Raw genomic sequence first — 14,959 nt, 5'->3', positions numbered from 1 at the left:
AGAAACAAATAACTTTATTCTGAAACTCGTCAGTCTATTCTTGTTCTGAGAAATGAAGGCTATTCCATGCGAGAAATTACCAAGAAACTGAAGATCTCATATAACGCTATGTACTACTCCTTTCACAGAACAGCGCAAACTGGCTCTAACCAGAATAGAAAGAGGAGTGGGAGGCCCCGGTGCACAACTGAGGAAGAGGACAAATACATTAGAGTGTCTAGTTTGAGAAACAGGCGCCTCACAGGTCCTCAACTGGCAGCTTCATTAAATAGTACTCACAAAACACCAGTCTCAACGTCAACAGTGAAGAGGCGACTCCGGGATGCTGACCTTCTAGGCAGAGTTGCAAAGAAAAAGCCATATCTCAGACTGGCCAATACAAATAAAAGATTAAGATGTGCAGTCTGAGATATGGCTTTTTCTTTGCATTTACAACATTAACAATGTCTACACTGTATTTCTGATCAATTTGATGTTATTTTAATGGACTTTTTAATTTATTTTCTTTAGAAAACGAGGACATTTCTAAGTGACCCCAAACTTTTGAATAGTAGTGTATATTGGCGCTCTGTCTATTAATATTGTTAGTCCTCATATTTTGCTATTGGCCAAGTTTCTTATTTTACTATTACGTTTCTCAAGGAATTTTTGCAATTTTTATTTTTTTATTTTTCTATACTCTGCATGGATCCAGTCTTCTCCATTGCCTGCACTGTAAGTAAATTCCACCATATTTGTACCTGACCAAAGACTCCATCTCAACTGTTGCTACTCCAAACCCAACTAACTAGGCTGCTGGTTCCTCTATCAATATAATTAAACCTGCCCATGCAAGACCAGGCAATTACCAAGAATCTGAATAATATGATTTTTTGAAGTAAAGTCTACCAAACCCCAGGGATGGCACATTGAGTGCCATCATTACCATCTGCTATTAGCGACTAAGATTGCTATAAAATATTAATTGAGTGGATCTTTTCCAATTGTTGGCTCCTTTGGGCAAATACAGTACAGTGCATGATGAGCATGCATGAAGAGCTGTAATGTGATGTGATCTTTAGCACCTGAGGGGATAGTTAGCTAAGCGGCTGTGACTTATTTTCAGCATACATTTTTAGATAACTGTTCAATGACCTTGCTCTTACTTGGTACTGAAATCATAAGACTTTTGTATGCTGAATAAATTTTCACTGTACTCTTTTGTCTGATGATCTGGAAGAGAAAAGCAGTCTGTCTGAGACATCTGTTGACCAAAGAACACACAGTTAAAAATAAGATTTGTATAATTTCAGCCAGTACTTGAAAGTAGCAGTTGTGTAAAGTACCTAAGTAAAAATACTTGAAAGTACTACTTAAGTAGTTTTTTGGGGTATGATGAGGATTTTTCAGTCAACTTTAAGATAAAAAAAAAAAGTTCATCACAACATGACGAACACGGAGCCAGGGTTAAACATGGGTACATCTCTGTTGCTAGGCAATAACTTAATTGGTTCCTCTCACTGGGTTTGTGTGTGTGTGAAATGGGGATATCACTCTTTCCTAATCCAAGGCTGTCCTGATTTATCAGTGACTGAAACCAGTGTTATCCTTTGCCTCTATCCTACGGCATATTACGGGAATGGAGTCAGGGTTGAACAGAGTTCAGGCTAAATCCTTTGTCTCTCCTTGGGCGTCTTCTTGATTAATTATAGCATGACGGGAGGGGAGAGAGGGGTTGGGCTTGGATATGTTTGAGAGATTGATTGTGGACCTGCCATGTCCAACAGTCAATCTCCAGGTCAAGCCAGGGTGAGCCGGGATTGAACAGAGTTCAAACTGAACATGATAATTTGTGCATGACAGGGCTTGATTGATTGCACTACCATTGTTTCCAAACTGAATACATAGAGGGGAAGTCAGATTTCGCCACTATCATAAATTAAGGAAGTGGGTGGAGCGGTCAAGATGTGGAAACTGGAGACAGTGGTGGGGGAACCCAAGAGGGAGGGGTTAAGCTAAAATGTATGTGAAATGACTATATAAATGACTATATATGAGAGCTGGGAGGTAGAAGGGAGATGCTTTGCAAACCACCTTGGCTCTATTGCTTATGTTATAAAGTCTATCTTAATTCTACAAAAAGTCTGAAATACTTTGGTTCTTTGATCAGTATAAGGACGAACTTACCTAAAGATAATAATGTACGTTTTACTCCATACATTTTCCCTGACACCCAAAAGTACTCGTTACATTTGGAATGCTTAGACCAGAGGACATTTCTCCAAAAAGTACGATCTTTGTCCCCATGTGCAGTTGCAAACCGTAGTCTGGCTTTTTTATGGCGGTTTTGGAGCAGTGGCTTCTTCCTTTCTGAGCTGCCTTTCAGGTTATGTCGATATAGGACTCGTTTTACTGTGGATATCGATACTTATGTACCTGTTTCCTCCAGCATCTTCACAAGGTCCTTTGCTGTTGTTCTGGGATTGATTTGCACTTTCCTCACCAAAGTATGTTAATCTCTAGGTGACAGAACGCGTCTCTCTCCTGAGCGGTATGACGGCTGTGTGGTCCCATGGTGTTTATACTTGCGTACTATTGTTTGTATAGATGAACGTGGTACCTTCAGGCATTTGGAAATTGCTCCCAAGGATGAAGCAGACTTGTGGAGGTCTACAATTTTTTTTCTGAGGTCTTGGCTGATTTCTTTAGATTTTCCCATGATGTCAAGCAAAGAGGAACTGAGTTTGAAGGTAGGCCTTGAAATACATCCACAGGTACACCTCCAATTGACTCAAATTATGTTAATTAGAATATCAGAAGCTTCTAAAGCCATGACATCATTTTCTGGTATTTTCCAAGCTGTTTAAAGGCACAGTCAACTTAGTGTATGTAAACTTCTGACCCACTGGAATTGTGATACAATGAATTATAAGTGAAATAATCTGTCTGTAAACATTTGTTAGAAAGATTACTTGTGTCATGCACAAAGTAGATGTCCTAACCGACTTGCCAAAACTATAGTTTGTTAAAAATAAATGTGAGGAGTGGTTGAAAAATGAGATTTAATGACTCCAACCTAAGTGTATGTAAACCTCCGACTTCAACTGTATGCACGCACCACTTTTCCGTTCTTTATTTTTTTGAATTTTTTGTTATTTTTTTTTTCATTTCACTTCACCAATTTGGACTATTTTGTGTATGTCCATTACATGAAATCCAAATAAAAATCAATTTAAATTACAGGTTATGATGCAACAAAATAGGAAAAATGCCAAGGGGGATGAATACTTTTTGCAAGGCACTGTACATTATCAAGCATTTCACACATGTTATCCAGATGCTGACTGTTAGCCCTTGGTGGTCTGTAGCAGCTTCCCACCAGAATGGGCTTTAGTTGAGGCAGATGAACCTGTAGCCAAATTACTTCAACAGTATTTAACATAACATGAGATCCTCTCTAAGCTTTGCAGGAATGTGGTTCTGAATGTAATCAGCCACACCTCCACCTTTTGTCATTTCTGTATTTTCTGTAGATCTTATAACCATGTATTGCTACCACTGTATCATCAAATGTATTATCTAAGTGAGTATTGATTTCATGAACCTTGTTTCTTAAGCTACACATGTTAATGTGGGCTATTTTCAACACTTTTCTGGGATGCTTGAATGTTTTTCTTGCTTTACTGGGAAGCTTAGCAGAGGTAGACATGCTAGAGTTATTTATGTAAGTGCAGGATGAGCTGCACACAGTGGACTTCCTGCTAGGGCACACCGCCTCAGTGCTAACAGTATAACTCTAGTTCATAGGCACATGATTACTGCATACAATAGCGTCAGGATCAACAGAGGCATTCAGGGCAGTAAGAGGGACATAAATTAGGTTACTTACATTGTATCTTCCAGTGACCCTGGGATAATGTACATTTGCTGAAGCATTATGACAACTCAGCGACACAATGGTAGGGATTAAATGAGCTGGGCTTAGGTCATTGTTAAATCATTGTCTCAACGCAGCCTTATAATGCTGTGAAAGGATCCAGAAACCCAAATGATTTGGGTAGATCTCATCCTCCTTATAATACAGACTTTGTTTCCAGAAGGTGTCAAAATTGTCAATAAATGTTACACCCACAAAGTGCAATAGTTTCATAGCCAGTTATGTAGGGCTAAAAGTCTGCTGAACCATTCAATGCCACGATTTAAGGATAGCAGATGGCCAGATATTATGGGGCATTTGTTGGTGTCAAGTAGTGACCCAATCAGTTCTTTAAAATTCATCTTCAGCTGTTCTGAGCTGCCCTTCATAATGTCATTCGACCCCACATGAACCATGACAGTATCAGCCCCCGGTGACTGACGCACAGTCTCGGGAAGAAACCTGGTGATATCCTGATGTATTGCCCCAGGAAAACACAAAGTCTTTGCCCCAGGTACAGATATATGCCTCACCATTGAACTCCATATCACAATAACCGGAATGATCCGGCCTCTGCCGTATCTCAAAGCTGATTGCAAGGCCAGAGCCACAGAACTCACCTGAGAAGAGGGCTGCTGAGACGCCGGCTGCGTGCAGGCCACAACAGCCAAAGGGTCAGAGCTCTGATCCAGAGAGCATGGCCCAGTGGAGGGGGGCCGCGGTGGTCCGGGCTGTGCCCAGGCAGTTGATTGACTAGGACAGGGAGAGGTAGCTGGAGGGACATCCACTGCCATGGAGGGAACACCCAAGTCCCCGGCAGAAGACAGCTAGTACAGGAGCTCAAAGCGATTTGAAAGTCTTAAGTCCGGACGCGGGGGAAGAAGGCAGGCGCACCGAGAACGATTCTTCTCCTTCTTTCTGGTTCCGACATGCATCCATGTTCTGGTTCAAATCAAATCAAATGTTATTGGTCACATACACATGTTTATCAGATGTTATTACGGGTGTAGTGAAATGCTTGTGTTTCTAACTCCAACAGTGCAGTAATATTTAACAATTCAAGCTAGTAGAGGATTCAAGCTAGTAGAGGGGTGCAGTGGCTGTCATTAGTTTATTCTTATGTAGGCTACACTTACATGCAGGCTAACCACTATGCATTATCATAATCATCCACTTTGTCACGTGTTTTGAATCGAGCATAAGGACCAGCAGTGAACAGTTTTTTCCTCAACAAAAAAGCTTGCTGCAAGGGGTGCTCAAACCCACATTGAAAGTGCACTATCATTTGAGAGTCAAGCACTTTAGCAGATGGTGTGCCACCGAGAAGCAATGATGACAATGATAGCCTACATGACTGCTATTTGACTAATGTACAGGATAACCCATTTATGTTCGCAATTATTGCCCCCTCCTGTTCTGTCCACCCAGAATAATATTTTCTGTAATCGTTTTAGTTATCGAATTCTGTTAAGTTAACAAATGCCTCGCTCTCCCTTTTGCTTTTATTCCTCTTTCTCTCTCTCTCTTTCTGTCTGTCTCTTCTTCTGTCTGTCTCAGTAAATGTATTTCCCTTGGACATATTCATCCCCCCCTTTTCATCACATTATGGTGTGCTAGAGTGATCTGCCCCGGATGATGTTGAGATGTCACAAGACAAAAGGCCTGTGCTTTGCTTTAGAGCTAACTCACTAACCGGTTGATGGCCAAAGGTTCCCATTTTAAACCATTTAATTTGTCTGAAAAGACAAACTCCCCGGTGGACTGGGAGATCTGTGGCTAAATTGAGTTTGCCTGCTGTGCTGGCCAATCAGATAGCTAAAATCACTGTTCCTACAGCTTCCACGATCCCGGCCACAGCAAAGTTTGATACAAGCCTTTGTGAGATTTCACAACTTTTAAAACCATGACCAGAGAGACTGTCAAAGAATACAGCAAAGAGCTGCTGTTTTTATGAGTGAGTACTTCCACTTGCTGTCACGGTTTCGGCCGAGGCTGCTCCTCCTCCTTGCTCGGGCAGGCTTCGGCGGTCGTCGTCCCCGGAGTACTAGCTATCACCGTTTGATGTTTTCGATGTTTGTTTGGTTTTGTCTTTTGTGTACACCTGTTTCCTTTTTGGTTGATTATGTCTCCTATAAGTTTCTCGTTTTGTTAGTCATGTGTTGTGTGTTATTGTGCGCCTGTCTACTGGTGCGGCTCGTCATTTGTATTTTTGTATATTCCGGTCGTCGCACTGTATGGTTTCGTGCGCCTTGGATTATTTGTGTTTTGCGCATTGTTGCGCATAGTCCGCCTCCTACGTTGTTGAGGCCAGAGTCTGTTTATTTTTGTGTGTTCAGTAAAGTCGGTTGGACTTAGCTTCTGTGTCCTGCGTGTGACTCCTCCACCACATCCACATCAGCCAGTTCTGACACTTGCGCTGCAGCTGCAATTAATAAGTAGCCAAGTGTATCGATAGCCCTGCATTTATATTATTATTAGCAGCTCGTAGTGTCTATTTTAATATTAAGGAATATTTCACTTTCTCTGGTAATAGGAGCAACATGAATTTGTGCAGATGTGGTGCGACTCAAGTTTCGCCATCAGGTGGAAGACAGTGTCCCCTCTCTCTGGTCAGTCTATCCAGAGGAAAGGAAGGAGAAAGCAGGGACCGTGAGAAGCGGACCCTCTACTGCTCTCTTCCTCCCTCCGCTGAGACTAATGCCATGTTCAAAACAACTGGGAACTGGGAACTCGGAAATCTTTCGACTTCCGACTTCAGTGCATTGAAGAAAGTGGGAACTCTGAAAAAAACTAGATTGGATGTAATGTGACAAAGAAATGAACTTTACGCCTGAATACAAAGTGTTATGTTTGTGGCAAATCCAACACTTTCCACTTTTCATATTTTCAAGCATGATGGTGGCTGCATGATGTTATGGGTATGCTTGTCATCGGCAAGGACTAAGGAGTTTTTTAGGATAAAAAGAAACGGAATAGAGGTAAGCACAGGCAAAATCCTAGAGGAAAACCTGGTTCAGTCTGCTTTCCAAAAGACACTGGGAGACAAATTCACCTTTCAGCAGAACAATAACCTAAAACACAAGGCCGAATATACACTAGAGTTGTTTACCAAGAAGACATTGAATGTTCCAGAGTGGCCTAGTTAGTTTTGACTTAAATCTTCTTGAAAATCTATGGCAAGACTTGAAAATGGCTGTCTAGCAATGATCAACAAGCAACTTGACAGACCTTAAAGAAATTAAAAAAGAATAATGTGCAAATATTGTACAATCGATGTGTGCAAAGCTCTTAGACTTACCCAGAAAGACTCACAGCTGTAATCGCTGCCAAAGGTGATTCTAACATCTCAGGGGTGTGAATACTTATGTAAATGAGATATTTCTGCATTTCATTTTCAATAAATTTGCAAACATTCTAAAAACATGTTTTCACTTGGTCATTATGGGGTATTGTGTGTAGATGGGTGAGATTGAAAAAAATATATATTTTGAATTCAGGCTTTAACAACTAAATGTGGAATAAGTCAACTAAATGTGTCAAGGGGTATGAATACTTTCTGGAGGCACTGTAGATATTCAGAAAGTAGAACAAACTCCCCATGACATCTGGTTTGATCAACACAACCCGCCTACTTAAAAACCTCTGTGGTACACTCAACAAAAATATAAATGCAACATGTAAAGTGTTGGTCCCATGGTTCATGAGCTAAAAAGGCAATCCCAGAAATGTTCCATACGCACAAAAAGCTTATTTCTCTCATGTTTTGTGCACAAATTTGTTCACATCCTTGTTTGTGAGCATTTTTCCTTTGCCCAGATAATCAATCCACCTGACAGTTGTGGCATATCAAGAAGCTGATTAAACAGCATGGTCATTACACAGGTACACCTTGTGCTGGGGACAAATGTGCAGTTTTGTCACACAACACAATGCCACAAATGTCTCAAATTTTAAGGGGGGGGGGGGGGGGGGGTCCAATTGGCATGCTGACTGCAGGAAAGTCCACCAGAGCCATTGCCAGTTATTAATTTCTCTGCCATAAGCTGCATCCAATGTCGTTTTAGAGAATTTGGCAGTACATCCAACCGTGTAACCACGCCAGCCCAGGACCTCCACGACCGGCTTCTTTACCTGCGGGGTCTGAGGAGGGGTGCTGAGGAGTATTTCTGTCTGTAATAAAGCCCTTTTGTGGGGGAAAACTTATTCTGAATGGTTGGGCCTGGCTCCCCAGTGGGTGGGCCTGGCTGCCAAGTGGGTGGGCCTATGCCCTCCCAGGCCCACCCATGGCTGCACCCCTGCCCAGTCATGTGAAATCCATAGGTTAGGGCCTAAATAATTTATTTCAATTGACTGATTTCCTCATATGAACTGTAACCCAGCAAAATCTTTGAAAATGTTGCATGTTGCGTTTATATTTTTGTTCAGGATAGATAACACATTAGCCCCTAAGCCTGAGGAAAGCAAAATTACCACCCCAGCACTGAACCTTTTACCATGATACCCCATATACCCCAGTCAACCTCACAAGCCTTATCACTAAGTGTCTCCTGTAGAAAAACGACATCAATCTTTTTCTGTCTTATTAGGTCTGAAACCAAAGCCTTCTTATTCCTTTGCCTCCCACATTAGTTTTGAGAGAGCCCACCCTTAGTACCTCCATATAGAAATACAAAACGAAAACCAGAAAAATGCACTGAGAAAACATGCAAGGAAAAGGAAACACCCTGTGAGGCATGATCATCATTATTAATTACTATTTTGTTGGTCCCGCTTTAAATGACGTTCAGCTTACAAAGGCTTCATAAAGCCTTCATAATGCCTTCCTAAGTACATAAATGTGTTACAAAGCATATATAACCATATGTCATGCTTTATAAAGGGTTCATAAATGTGGCATAACTGTGTAATATAATTACCAATGTCAAATATGATATAAACATTTACTTTATAAAGGGTGACATGTTGTGCTGATGGATGGCATACACTCTAAAGTGATGTCATGTTAGTCACATTACACCTAATCGCATTCCCAGACACTTCCGCCTAAATGCTTGGAAGGTCTGGTGGACCGACGCAACAAACTTGGCCTTCATTAGTTAGGGTTAGGTTTAAATTCAAATTTTAAGAAGATAATTTGTAGAAATGGGCAGGGTTTAGCAATAACTTTTTGACTGTGTTAAGTAAATACTTTACTCAGTCAGGTCACTCCTATAGAAGGCTGGAGGTCAATGGAGCAGTCGTACGGCCGATGAGGAGGCAACGACAGGGCGTGGTGCTTGCTGAACACAGGAGCTAGATCGTGATACTCGGGAGGAACTGATGACAGGTCCGGAGGTTCTGGAATGAACTGGGGCACAGACAAGGCAGGGGGAAGGGCAGAATGTAAACAATTAGAGTGACAGAATGAACTCCAAGTGGTTACCTTTCCGGCGGTCGATTCAATCTGTGAGTTGTGTAGCTTTAACCATGGATGGCCAAGAACCAGGGGAGAGTATGGACAGTCGATTATGTGGAAACTGATATTTTCCTGGTGATTTCCAGAGAGACGCAGGATGACAGGGACGGTTGTCTCACAGACACGGTTGAGGAGCTGTCCATTGAGAGCATTGGCATTGAGGGGTGAATCGAGTGGGACAGTGTCCAGGCCCAACTGGGTAACGACACCTCGGTCCAGGAAGCTCTCGTCGGCGCCCGAATCGATGAGAGCAGACAGAAGAAAAGCCTTGCTCTGCCACACAAGGTTGCCTTCAAGCAGGGGTCTGGGGGAAGATGGGCAGGCGAAATGGCTCAACAGTATATCCCCCACTACTGCCGAGCCCCCTCTTTTGCTGGACGCAGGGAACAAGTGGAAACAAAGTGACCAACCTGGCCACAGTATAGGCAGCTGCTACTGCCGATTTGTCATTGCCACTCCTCTGGAGAGAGACAGGCTCGGCCGAGCTGCATGGGTTCAGGATCTGAATGAGCCTCGGGATGGGGTGCAGTCTGAGAAGGAGGACAAGGCACTGAAGCAGATGTTATGGGACATGCAACCCTACCTACCCTCTCCCTCCGACGCTCACCGAGACGGTTGTCAATGTGGAGAGCAAGAGAGTTGAGTTAATCAAGTCCATCTGGATCATCCCTGGACACCAACTCCTCCTTGAGGGTCTCAGTGAGCGTGTTCCGGAATGCTCCCTGAAGGGCCTCCTCATTCCAGCTGCTCTCAGCGGCGAGGGTGCGGAACTCACATGCCCTCTCAGCAACACTATGGGGGCCTTGACGGAGGGACAGGAGTCATTTAGCAGCATTCTTACTGCAGACCGGGTGGTCGAAGACTTTCTTCAACTCCTCCGTGAATCTGGAGTAGGAGAAGCAGATGGGGGACTGTCTCTCCCACACTGCCGTGGCCCAGGAAAGCGCTACTCCACGGAGGCAGCCAATCAGAAAGGAAATCTTGGACCATTCGCTAGCATAAGAGTAGGGCTGTTGCTCAAATACTAGTGAACATTGTACCAAAAAGGCTCTGCAAGCTCCGAGGTTGCCATCGTCACATTCGGGTGTCGGAACAAATCGCTCCCGGAGCGGAGGAGAAGGACTTGGAACTGGTTGTGAGCTCTTGGCGAAGGGTCTCCTATCTGCGAAGGGTCGGCCCTGTAGGTCAGACAGGCTCTGTGAAAACTCCTTGATGTGCTCCAGAAGGGTCTTCAGGGCTTGGTCATGTTGCACGAGCAGGGCGCCTTGGCCGACGAGGGTTTGGTAGAGAGTAGCAGAGTCTGATGGGTTCATCTCTTAGGCCAGATCGTACTGTTACGTGGAGTGGAACAGGGGAACCCAAGAGCAGACTCAGACGAGGGCGTTGCAGGAGCAGATGTGACACAATCAACCATCAATCATTTGTGTCAGTGCAGTACATGTTGAGTGCCCTTCTCTATAAGCATGCTGAAAGTCTGATGTTAATTTCTTTACAGGAAATAGCAATGTATTTGGTCAAAATATTTTTTCCAACAGTTTGCTAAGAGTTGGCAGCAAGCTGATAGTTCTGCTGTTAGAACCAGTAAAAGCCATTTTAGCACTCTTGGGTAGCGGAAATACTTTGGCTTCCCTCTAGGCCTGAGGATAAAGACTTTCCTCTAGGCTCAGATTAAAGATATGACAGATAGGAGTGGCTATAGAGTCAGCTACCATCTTCATTGCCAGGAGGTTTGTCGTTATTGGTCGATAACAATTGTTCCACCTCTCCCACACCAACTTTACAAAATTCTACCTTACAATGCTTTTCTCTCATTATTAGTTTTTTATGCTTGAGTACATGGCTCACTGTTTTTGTTTGCATTTCCTGCCTAAGTGTGCCCACTAGTAATCATTAAAATAATTGGCAACATCAAATGGTTTTGTGATGAATAAGTAATCTGATCCGATGAAAGATGGAGTTGAATTTGTCTTCCTGCCCATAATTTCATTTAAAATACTCCAAAGTTTTTTTCCCATGAATTCTTTATATCATTGAACTTGGCTTCAGAATACAGTTTATTCTTCTTTTTGTTGAGTTTGGTAACATAATTTATCAATTTGCAGTAAATCAACCAGTCAGATGTGCAGCCAGACTTACAGTATTAGCAACTCCTTTTGCCCCATCTCTTTCAAAAATGCAGTTTTTCAATTCCTCATCAAACCATGGAGCCTTAACAGTCAGTTTCTTAACAGGTGCATGTTTATCAATAATTGGAAGAAACAATTTCATAAATTAATCAAGTGCAGTGTCTGGATGCTCCTTAATAATCACATCAGACCAACAAATATGTTTTACTTCATCCACATAAAAGAGTCACAGCAAATTCTTTTGAATGATCTCTTATACACTATTTTAGGCCCCGTTTTTAGAACTTTGGCTTTCATGGATATAGCCACTATATTGTGATCACTGCATCCAATGGGTACGGATACAGCTTTAGAACAAAGTTCTACAGTATTAGTAAAAACGTTTTTTCATTTTTTTATTTAACTTTTATTTAACCAGGTAAGCCAGTTGAGAACAAGTTCTCATTTACAACTGCGACCTGGCCAAGATAAAGCAAAGCAGTGCGATAAAAACAACAACACAGAGTTACATATGGGGTAAAACAAAACATAAAGTCAAAAATACAACAGAAAATATATATACAGTGTTTGCAAATGTAGCAAGTTATGGAGGTAAGGCAATAAATAGGCTATAGTGCAAAATAATTACAATTAGTATTAAAACTGGAATGACAGATGTGCAAGAGATGATGTGCAAATAGAGATACTGGGGTGCAAATGAGCAAAATAAATAACAATATGGGGATGAGGTAGTTGGGTGGGCTAATTTCAGATGGGCTTTGTACAGGTGCAGTGATCGGTAAGGTGCTCTGACAACTGATGCTTAAAGTTAGTGAGGGAGATAAAATATGATCAATACATGTGGATGATCTTGTTCCTGTAGTGTTTGTAAACACCCTGGTATGTTGATTCATAACCTGATCCAGATTGCAGGCACTGGTTACGATGAGAAGCTTCCTCTTGAGCGGACAGCTTGATGAAAACCCATCAATATTCAAGTGCCCAAGAAAGTAGACTTCTCTGTTTACATCGCATTCACTATCAAGCATTTCACACATATTATTTAGATACTGACTGTTAGCACTTTGTGGCCTATAGAAACACCCAAAAGAAAAGGCTTTAGATGTGCCAGGTGAACCTGCAACCACAACACTTCAATAACACTTGGCATAAGATCGTCTATAAGCCTTACACGGATATGGCTCTGAATATATACAGCAAAACCTCCCCCATAAGCATTCCTGTCTATTCTATATATGTTATATCCTTGAATTGCTACTGCTGTACCATCAAATTAATTATCTACGTGGGTCTCAGCAATGGCTAATATAGGAATGTTATCTGATGTTAGCAAGTTATTGGTTTCATTAACCTTATTTCTAAGGCTACATATATTAATATGGGCTGATTTCAGCCCTTTCCTGGGTAGCTTATCAGAGATAGACATAATATGGGAAATAGAAAACAAAGCAAGAGAAAAAAAATACATTCAGCAGTCCATTAATCAGTTGGTGTGTGTAGGTTTGTGTGTGTGCTGCAGGGTTGAAGCTATGAACCCATAGGCTTGGCAATGGACAATGAAGCTGGACAATGAGCCTGTCATAGTGGATGTAAGCAATGTCCCCATGCTCTCTGGCAGCTTTCATGGCTGGGATAAGTTCTTTCCTCTTCTGGCGCACAGCTTCAGGATAGTCCTAGTTGAGGAAGATGTATGTTCCCCTCAAGTTCTTGGCTCTTTCCAGAACCTCAGGAACGACCACTATCAGCCTGGAACTGTCACCTGGGCCGGTGGTGGGTTTTCCAGTCCTGTGGGGGCTCTCCACCTCAATCTTCCTGTGGTCCATCTTCAGTTTCTTCGAGATCATTTCCCTCACTTTGTCCTCAGACTCCGTCCATGTCTTGTGGAGATTCTGCAATTCAGTCCACAACCATGTTGTTCTGCCTTGATTGTCCCTCGAGATAATCTGATTTCTCTGTCGTTGTTATCATTGATTGACATACAGAACTGATGTACTCTCTCAATGACTTATAGATTGCTGTCATCTTGCCGTTCTCATCAAACTGACCCTGGGAGAACTGCAAACTGTTCTTCAAGTCCTGGACCTCTCTGGTCAGGTCGTCCATTCTTTTATTAGTTGACTCCACCAGTATTTAACACAACACTTGAAGCCATTTCCGTGTTGTAACAATTGCTTCTAGAACTATTTGTTCATTTAAAAGATCCTTCACCTGTGATAGAGAGACACCACTGTCCTCAACGGTACTCCCGCCGGCTTTGGTCTTTGTCATTGTAGCAACGTAGGTTATGCTGTTACTCCTCGCAGTTACAGACAGGGCAGGTCGCAGGGAATATTGGAAACAACAACAAACAGCAGGGATCTAGACAGCCACAAGTCCGGGACAATCCGCGGTCCCAGCCACAATGTCAAACTGCATCGCGAACTGCATTCAAGCCCTCAAGAAACCCCCACTAGCTTGATAGGCATCTAGCTAGCAGCTAGGCTAGCTGCTACACCAAGCAGCTCCTCAGACTTGGCCTTGGTCGGCAGGATCACTAGACAGATAGTAGCGGTCCCAGCAACTGATGCCAACCGCATCATGGGGATTCAAACTCAAAAGGTAGCTAGCTAGTAGCCAATCTTTTTTAATAGACTTTCAAAACCTTCCAAAACATCAAACCGAGCTCTCCCACGCTCTGCGTTCAACAGGAAGTTACGGGAGATGGTTGATATCCCAGGCTTATATGTGCTGTGTGTGCAATAGCCTGGGGACGACGTTACACCAAGAAACACTTACCTTGATGAAAGCCCCCAACCTAAAGAAATGTAAAATGTCTTTCTTCTTGAACCAAGTTACATGTTCCTCAGTACACAAACACGCACACAACAAAAACTAGCCATACCGTGTGGTGCTGGGCCCAGTAAGGTCTTTGACACATTCACCCACTTATCTGCTGAAAGATCAGCCACAAAATGTTTGCACCATTGTAACAGGCTGTAATCAAGCCCTGGTCTCCAGCATGGGAACAGAAGAGAAATGCCTGATGTAGTAGTCTCAGGTTGGACTATTCCAAATCATCTTGGTTCTGACACACACACAGGTCCATCAACTCATTTAAATACCTCTCACATCCTACAGTAACCTGTGGATCATGAGAGAACCTTCATAAACCAGCAGAATGTTAATAACCTCTTTATTGACACTTTATGTAGTGTCCTGTAATCCTTAGTTTGAAGTGAGACACCTTCGGTCATTTATAACACATACAGTACATAAAGGCTTAATGATGTGAACACAAATGTATTATCACTAACAGCTAAAACAAATAAACATTAAAGATATGTTTAAACCATACCTTTCCTTTTATTGGTACATTTTTAAAACAATACAAATACATGAAGTTTCAAAAGTCCAGCAATGCAATTACATTGAACATTACACAGGGCTGTGAATAGTGTAGCTTGTCCCTGAGCTGGCGGCCGATTGGTTCTTGCATCGCTTCAT

This window comes from Coregonus lavaretus (genome assembly GCF_964263955.1).
Source record: "Coregonus lavaretus genome assembly, chromosome: 19".
NCBI classification, from domain to species: Eukaryota; Metazoa; Chordata; class Actinopteri; order Salmoniformes; family Salmonidae; genus Coregonus; species Coregonus lavaretus.
The sequence above is the reverse complement of the archived record's forward strand: the minus strand, read 5'-3'. Positions refer to the sequence as shown.